Genomic DNA, 9,209 nt, shown 5'->3' with positions numbered 1-9,209 from the left:
GAGGGCTCCTGACTTTTAATTTAATTACCCTATTCTTCAGGCAGGCTCCTGACTTTCAGTTACATCACCCTATTCTCCAGGCGCTCTCCTGAATTTCAATTACTTCATCCTGTTCTTTAGGCGGGCTCCTGACTTTCTATTTAATCACCCTATTCTTCAGGCGGACTCCTGGCTTTCAATTATATTACCTTATTCTCCAGACGGGCTCCTAAATTTTAATTTCATCACCTTGTTCTCCAGGTGGGCTCTTGACTTGCAATTTCCTCATCTTATTCTTCAGGCGAGATCCTGACTTGCAATCTCATCACCCTATTCTTCAGGCGGGCTCCTGACTTTCAATTTCATCACCCTGTTCTCTAGGAAGGCTCCTGAAATCAAAGTCAAAACTAGAACAGAAATTATTCCAAACAAATATTATAATAAAGAAAGATTCCATTTTTCTAAAAATAAAGTCTCATTTTAACAAGAGATTTCTAAACAAAAAGTAACATCCTATTTTTCTGGAGGGTCCTGAGCAGAAAGTAATGCCCCATTTTTTTAGGAAGGTCCTGAACAGAAAGTAATGCCCTATTTTCCAGGAGGGTCCTGAATAGAAAGTAATGCCCCATTCAAGAGGGTCTTGAACAGAAATCAATGCCCCTTTTTCCAGGAGGATCCTGAACATAAAGTAATACCCCATTTTCCAAGAGGTTTTGAAGTGGAGTTCCAAATAATAGGAATTAAATTTTTCATTTTTCCCTAGTTTATTATCAAAAGATTTTGCGGATGTCAAACCCAATCACAACTACTTGCAACAATGTAAAGATAAATCAAGATCTGATTAATAAATACCCCTTTTGAGGGTAAAATTGAATGAATGAGACCAACAAGTCCGTCTCATAATAGTAAAAGTGAAATATCCTTACTAAAATGCATCTTTTAAGATTAATGGCTCAAATTAGGAAGTGCACCTTCTAGACATGAGACATGAAAGATCCAAATTAGAGAATGTATCTCTTATGAGTACAAGATGATGAGTTTTATCATAATTGTGATTATCAAACCTGTACAACAACACTGTTCTTGCATTTACAGAAATGAGGAATTTCATCTCTGAATATTTTTGATTTGATGCCTTTGATTTGAAGGTAGTAATTGTTCCTGTTTCATACAAAGAAAACTTGTGAGTTTAAAATAGGGTGGTTGGCTTGCGACTTTGGATTTTGAAGCGATTTCTCTTGCACTTGTCCCATTAAATCTTGCTTTCAACTAATGTCACATCACTGTCTTGCTGCACCATTGATCTAAACTCAGATTATTATCAGTGACTCTAAAACAAACACAGTATCTCGATTCTGCTAGGTTTCTCAGATAAACTTCTTATACCTTGTATTTCCACAAATCCCCAAACTTTTCTATTGATAAAACTTTCTGCATGGTTTTTTTTGGCTCACAATTATGTTTCTTTCATGTACTAGCTTTTTTTTTGTCTTGCTTTGTGCAATCGAAGAAGTTGGTAGTAAGTTTTGAAATCTTTTCTCACTTATTTTGACATTGACTTGACTAAAAAATATGATAAAAAGTGATAAGAATTTTCTATTTGAGTAACCAACTCAAGAAAACAAAAATAAAAATGTAGAGAAGAAAGAAAAGACAATGAATGTCCCAATTTGAAACAAAGAAGAAAAAAATTTATCTGAAAATGACAAATAATTCTAATGATTATGTCATGCATTTTTGGATTACGCTGCCTGATCTTTTTATCCAAATTTTTACCAATTGTTGTTGAGTTAATGACCCTGAAACTGAGTTACTTCTTTGAGTCAATTACACTCACAAACCTCATGCGACTAGCGATACCTTGAAGGGTTTTTGCCGACAAGCCTCTCTCATTTTCTTTATCTCAACTCACCATTGCCTTAAGATAATGAGACTCTCTTATTTTCATTTCTCTCAACTTACCAGCGTCTTACGGTGCCCGTGAGAGTTTTCACCAATAATACTCTCTCTCAATTTATTCTCTCAACTTACCAGTACCTTACGGTGCCCGTGAGGGTTTGCACCAATAAGACTCTCTCATTTTATTTCTCTCCTGACTCCTTATGTTGAGGAAGACAAGTAATACCCAAAATGTATCATCATATCCATTGCATACTTAGCCTTAACATTCTCAAAGATTGATCTGAAGGTCTTTCTTTGGCTGTAACTTGGTTTTGGATAGGGTTAGAAAGAAAGGATGACATGAGGCTCAAATAATACTTGAAGTGGGGTGGGACTTACAACTTTTGGAATTGACTCAAATAAAAAAGACTAACCCGTGCCTCAATTTCTTTTGACTGGGTAATTTAAATTATTTATCTGGTTGGACCAAACCCAGAGTAGGGATGCCTATGTATCTCACCCTAAAAAAGGAGAACTAGGTCAAACGTAGTTCCGACAATTTGTTCCTTTGCTCGATTCTAATTTCTTTTCTCTTTTTTCTTTCTTTTATTGACTCTTTTTTTCCTTTGGGGACCTTTTATTACTCTATTTTGCTTGGTACTCTTCTCTTTTCTTTCTTTTTGACATATTTTTTTCTTTTTCTTTTGGAACTTTTCTGACTCTATTACTCTTTTTATTTACTCTACACTTTTCTTAAACTTTGTTGACTCTATCTTACTTCCAAAAGAGGGGTATAAAAGAAAATAGAACTAAAGCTCAAACAAGGTAAACAAAGGATGACACATTGTTTAGATAGCAGAATGAAATGCCTTCTTCATATCAGTCTTAGAAGGGTGGAAGGAAACCCAAGGATGAACACCTAACATACCTGAACGACGGAATTCGTGAAGATTATTGGGGATTTTTTGAAACTTAATCTTGAGCTTGATAAGCTTGGGATTCTTTCTTGAGAGGATTTTGTGAATAAAGAATAAAGTTTTCCCTTTTGGGATATCAAATTTCATGTTAACGCTGAATAATATAAGGGGAAAATGACCCAATTGCCTCCATAAATCCGGATAAAAGAATATTGGATGGGGTCCTCATCGCATCGCGACCCCTGCTTGGGTCAAGCGACCCTCACGACGCGAACCCTTCTCAATTCAAGCATACCTCGCAGCACGACCCTGAGTTTGGGTCACGCGGTGAGGCCCTATCGCAACCCCTTGCTGTTTTGGACATCCAAACTCACCCTTACGCTAGTCCAAAAAATCCAAAACTCGCCTGAGATGACCTACAAGTGACCCTGATCATGAATCAACTTGAAAATCGACATACTAAGGTAGGAAAGGTCAAAAATAAGATCCTCCAATTTCAAAGGCTAAAATAATTCTAAGTCTTGACACTTCACTAAAATTTTCTAAGTCTGGGACCTCTTTTAGCATGCTATATATGACTGGAATAAATAGAATTTTTTTGGGGTCTTACAATTTTGCACATATTGATCGAAGGACCAACTTTAGAAAACAATAAGTTCTAGAAGTAATATGACCTTTCTCTTTAATTTATATCTGTCATCCCGTTCTTGAAGCATTTGGAAGTATTGATTTGTTTCAGTAATTTTGTTGATGATCTCTAAATGTGACTATTCCTGGTGTAATCTAGATGTAACTGATATAATCTTTTTAGTCATTTTGGTACATTTTTTGAGATACATTTTGATAAGAGTGGGGTAATATCTGGGGGAAGCTATATGAAGAAGATACCATGTCAGCCAAATCCCAAGTCTTAAGAGAAACTAACATTATTTTCATCTTCTTTGTGCTGCTCCAACTGAGGCATCTATGCTCTTTAATACACACTCTTTTTTTAAGAGCAGTTATAAAGGAATATAAATAAATACACTCTTAAGCCTATGACACACCATGCTTGATCACATAGTTTAAAAAAAGTATCTAGCTGATCTTTGTACTCATAAATCATGGGGAAGTAAAAAACGAATCCTCCAACAACTCATTTAAGAGTTTTCTGTATCTTTCATGTGTAAATTGTTAGTAGACTTAAGGGATGCTAACAAACTCTTTACTATCATCCTATCTTGATAGCCCTTGCACTGATGTCCAATATGTCATCATTATTGTCTTAGCTTGTAAGCTAAGTCTAGGAGTCCTAAAATTTTCCAACTTTCATCCTCTTCGATCTTCTGAATATAAACATTATTGTCACCACTATTTGCCTTTTTTGCTTCCCCAAGCTTCAGTATTTTCTCTATTCCTTTGAGACCGACGTCAACCCAACTTTTATCATCGTTACCAACAAAATCATACAAAACACCTATGCAGCATTTCATCAAGGACCTAAAGACAAAAGCATAAGAAAAACATTGAGAGTTCAGTTTAAAAAATATATATATATCAATCAAGATAGCAGAGATGATTTATCCAAGTAAAAAGGATACTCTATCTTTTTGTCATCTACAGTAATATCAATAACATTTGCAATTGCAACAGTAGCAATACCCAATTTTTTCATTTCAACCAACTTGCGCAAAGGTTTTATTAAACTAGTAGGACATCACAATAAAATTAATGTCCTAAAGCCAAATTTTATTAAAAAAAAACTTAAATATATACACACACATAAAAATAATACTATAATAATTTAAAGTTGTCTTTTTTTTATTTTTGCATATTAGTTATTTTTGGTGTAGTATTTTTAAAAGGCGCATAACATTTAACTACACATATTAATGATTATTAATTTAAGTAAGAATTAATTGTAGTAAATAAAATGTTAGACATTTATTTGCAATATATTAACTTGGATGTTAGTAGTAAAACTTTATTTATCGATATGAAGTTTGAATTGTTTAATTTAAAGTTATAAAATATTTTTGATAAAAATTAAATAGTTTTTTCTGTCTTTATTATTTTTTTTCGAACATAATTTTTCTTACTTTATTATTTTTTTCAGACGTAGTTCACAATTTTCATTATTATTTAAAGTAAAGTTGAAAATCATAAAATTTACTATTAACATTTTGGAAAAAGGACAAAAGTGATATGTTGGCCAAAAATATTCCTCCAAAAAGGCCCATGAGTTGAAAATTTCATATCGTAGCCATTTGGGCTGATGCAGGTCCTTTTTTCATTCATCTATACAATTGTATGTAATTATTTAAGTAAAAAATTTTACCCCAAAAAAAGTAGTGAAAATAATTTTTTTAAAAAAATTGAATAAAGGGCCCGAATTGGGCCATATTACAAAAAATGGTCAATAAGTGGAATTTAAATGGGTCAAGTGCTCTAATTTGTCCAAAAGTCCAAATTTGAGACATTTGTTCAAAAGCCCAAGTTTGAGCCATTTGTTTTGAAAAAGGTCATATAATATCCTTTCCCCTAAAATTTTTGAGGCCTAAAGCAAACATTTTACTAGTCTTAACCTTGAGCCACCCTGTAAACCAACAACAAAGACAGCCTAAGAAATTCAAACACTAACCACAAGGATACATGATTAAGGTTAAACTTCCAATTTAGTTTTATGAAACTCATATACCTAAATCAACAACTCTTTTCAGATCTGATCATATCACTTCAGATGAAATTCATCAATTAGAGGGGTTACTCTTCAGTCTTACATTATAACTACTAAGCCAATATTTGTTTACAAGGAAAAGAAAAACATAAACACCACAAGCCAAAAACAATTAGGTAATTGAAGAAGTATACTTTTCATAACTAACTTTTCCATTAATCACCAAATAGAGAAATATAAAACTATAGAATTAATAAACAGCCTACTACTACTTAACAATTCCAACCATTGATGACATACCTCTGCCTATAGAGTTCTCTCACCAATAATATATGTTATAATCACACAGACCGTCTATTCCTCTAGTCTTCTATCTAGCAAGCTTAATAGGTAATGAAGAAAGTGTTCTTTCTCATCCTGGGTTGCTAATATATTTGACTACGTTAGCCAAAAATAATATCCATGTCTGTTTCAATTACACGGTTGAAAAAAATAATAATTCATTTTCAAGTATGGAACTATTTTAGTGCATTGAAGGAAGGATAATGTTATAGTAGTTTAAAGAAAAATAAATGACCATCTCCAGCAAATCAATCTAAGGCACCGGCTACTTTACAAGGGCGAGCCTAACTTTCGTACCTCAAGTATGTAAATTTTCTTTTCATCATCTGCGATACTAATATTAACAATTGTACTGAATGAGAGCTATATTTACTGAAACATTAATTGACGTAAATATCAGATTCAGTTGTAACTCAAATATGAACAAATACGTTAGATGAGAAACTTAACCATCCCACTCACTTGACTAGTTTAACTAGCACCAGAAGACCATCTGTAGCATAGAAGACATCATTAATCTCCCACTGGCTTACATTATTGTATTCAATATCTTCTACACCCTAAATAACTGCACTTGCACTGTTGGATGAATCTGACACACTAAAAATCAAACACAATGCCTTGCATGCATTACTTAGCACCACTTTATTGTCATTTATATTGACAAGCTCACAAAGAGGTTTGATTGTTGATATCACCTGGAAATTGAATCAGTAATGTAACGTATCTAGTAAGTTTGACCTATCTGATTGCTTAAGAAAAGCAATATCGTTGCATCACATAATTGCAGAACTAATACCTTTACTACGATCATCAACTGACCTTACTAAAAGAAGGTTGTATTAATCCTCCACAAAACTTTGATATAGTCGACGTGAGTTTTCTCAGTATTGAACCATTGCTAGTGCTCAACTTATTCAGCAAAACGAGCAAAGCCCCACACTTAAGAGCATAATTATGACTTACAGGGTTGAAAGCAACTTTCTGTAATTCCTCCAAAGCCTATAGTTGGAAAGAAAATGCAATCAGTCTGCTAATAAACATACTTTCAATCTAAGGGATCTGCCAATTTTACATCACACCTTCTCACAAACACTATGATTTCCAGAATCTTTAAAAGAGGTACCATTAGGTCATACTAAATCACCGATGAAGGTTCCTTCGAGTGGTAAGATATGATATGTATAAGAGCACAAGCACCTTTAAACTATAAAAACCATAAGGATAAAGCATATGTGAAAGCTTAATACCATACAACACAAAAAAGTAATCAACACATCAATTACTACCTGGACCTCTGGTGTAGAGGTGTGCATCGGTCGATTTGGTTCAGTTTTGTGTATTATCGGTTTGGTTTATCGATTATCAATTTTTAAGTATGTTAAACCAATAATCAAACTGATACAATATTTTTTATCAGTTTTTAGTTCTTAACGGTTCGGTTTTCGGTTTAACCGATAAGAAAATATGCATAAAATAGAAATAGTAGCAACTAAAAAGAAAAGTAACGAAATCTTAGTTGCAGTAAAAATCTTACATGATGTGTTTTATTTTACAAGAATCTTCAAGCTTGAATACGTTTTCGAGAAATTAAATAGGTTTATAGAAATGAAAGAGAAATATAGAGTAGGTTATATATATATATATATTTAGTAGGGATAAAGTGTAATTTGGAATATTATTATTGGGTTATCGATTTACCCAATAACCCAATAACAAAAAAATCGAACCGAATCAATAACCCAATAGAAAAATTAATAAAATAATTAAAAACCCGTTAACCCAATAACCCAATAACAATAAACCAATAACATTTTTATCGATTTAGCTTATTGATCGGCTTGGTCTTGGCACACCCTTACTCTGGTGAATCCATTTTCCATACAATATGTGCTAGTGGAGGAACAACATCAACAACAAAAGATTTTAGAAACTTTGGAAACGAAACCTGCGAATAACAGTTTGCATGTAAGTGATATGCAAGTTGTACAAAGTCAACAAGAGCAGTAAAAGTCATACTTCAGAGAATAATTGTTTCGGTAGTTTGGTTCCCAAAAGCTATATATCGCTATCAGCAGACTCAAGAAGAAAACCCATTGTTCGAAGATCAAACTATAAACCAACAACTCAGTTACCACAGTTAGTTTATAGTTTCGTAGCAAATTACAATATGTCTGCTAATCAACTTTGCTTCGGTCTATACTACATAAGGGGTTTAAAACACACCAGATCAACCTTCTGAAGATTTGTTTGAATTATTTGACTAGAATCAGGCAGGTGCTCGAATATTGAAGCACTTTCTTTAGCAATACAAGCAGCACCGGGCTATGAAAGTGAAACCGTAAGAATATAAATCTGCATAAAAGAAGTTGGAGCAGGCTTAGTCATTCTCTCAGAGAGCAATAATTGGAATTCTTTGAAAGCAAACTACAGGAGAGAGCTACCACCACTAGGATTATTGTTTGTGAGAATAGGGGTAGCTTTAGTCTGACAACATACAAAACCAAGGGATGAAGCTATAACCACCAAAATTAGGGTGGCACAATGATAAGGCTAGTAAAGCGTTTGCTTCGTGGGAAAGGATACTATATGACCTTTTTTCCAAAACAAATGACTCAAATTTGAGCTTTTGGACAAACTAAAGGAGTCGACTCATTTAAATTCTACTTCATCATTTTTTATATGATCCAATTCGGGCCCTTTATTCAATCTTTTTTAAAATATTTTTTGCTACTTTTGTTAGGGGTAAAAAACATTTATTTTTTTAAAATAATTAAATACAATTGTATAGATGACTAAAAAAAAGACATGCATCAGCCAAATGGCTACAATATGAAATTTGCAATTCATGAACCATTTTTGGAGGAATATTTTTGGCCAATAGACCACTTTTGTTCTTTCGCCAAATATTTAATAGTAAATTTTATGATTTTCAACTTCACTTTAAATAATAATAAAAATTATGAAATACATCTAAAAAAAATAAATAATAAAGAAAGAAAAACTATGTCCGAAAAAAGGAAATAATAAAGAAAGAAAGAACTATTTAATTTTTATCAAAAATATTTTAGAACTTTGACCTAAACTACTCAAATTTCATATTAATAAATAGAATTTTAACATTAACATCAAAGTTAGTATGTTGCAAATAAATGTCTAATATTTTATTTACTAGAATTAGTCCTTGCTTTAATTAATAATCATTAATATGTGAAGTGAAATGTTACGTGCCTTTTAAAAATATTACACCAAAAACAACTAATATGAAAAAATAAAAAAAAAACAACTTTAAATTATTACAGTATTATTTTTGTTTGTGTGTATATATTTAATTTTTTGAATAAAATTTGGCTTTAGGAAATTAATTTCATTGAGACGTCCTAACCACAATACATTAAAGAAGTAATAACACATGGCTCCAACATTTAGAGTAT

This window comes from Capsicum annuum, chromosome 11 (assembly GCF_002878395.1).
Source record: "Capsicum annuum cultivar UCD-10X-F1 chromosome 11, UCD10Xv1.1, whole genome shotgun sequence".
In the NCBI taxonomy this organism is placed as follows: domain Eukaryota; kingdom Viridiplantae; phylum Streptophyta; class Magnoliopsida; order Solanales; family Solanaceae; genus Capsicum; species Capsicum annuum.
This window is presented reverse-complemented; position numbering follows the sequence as displayed.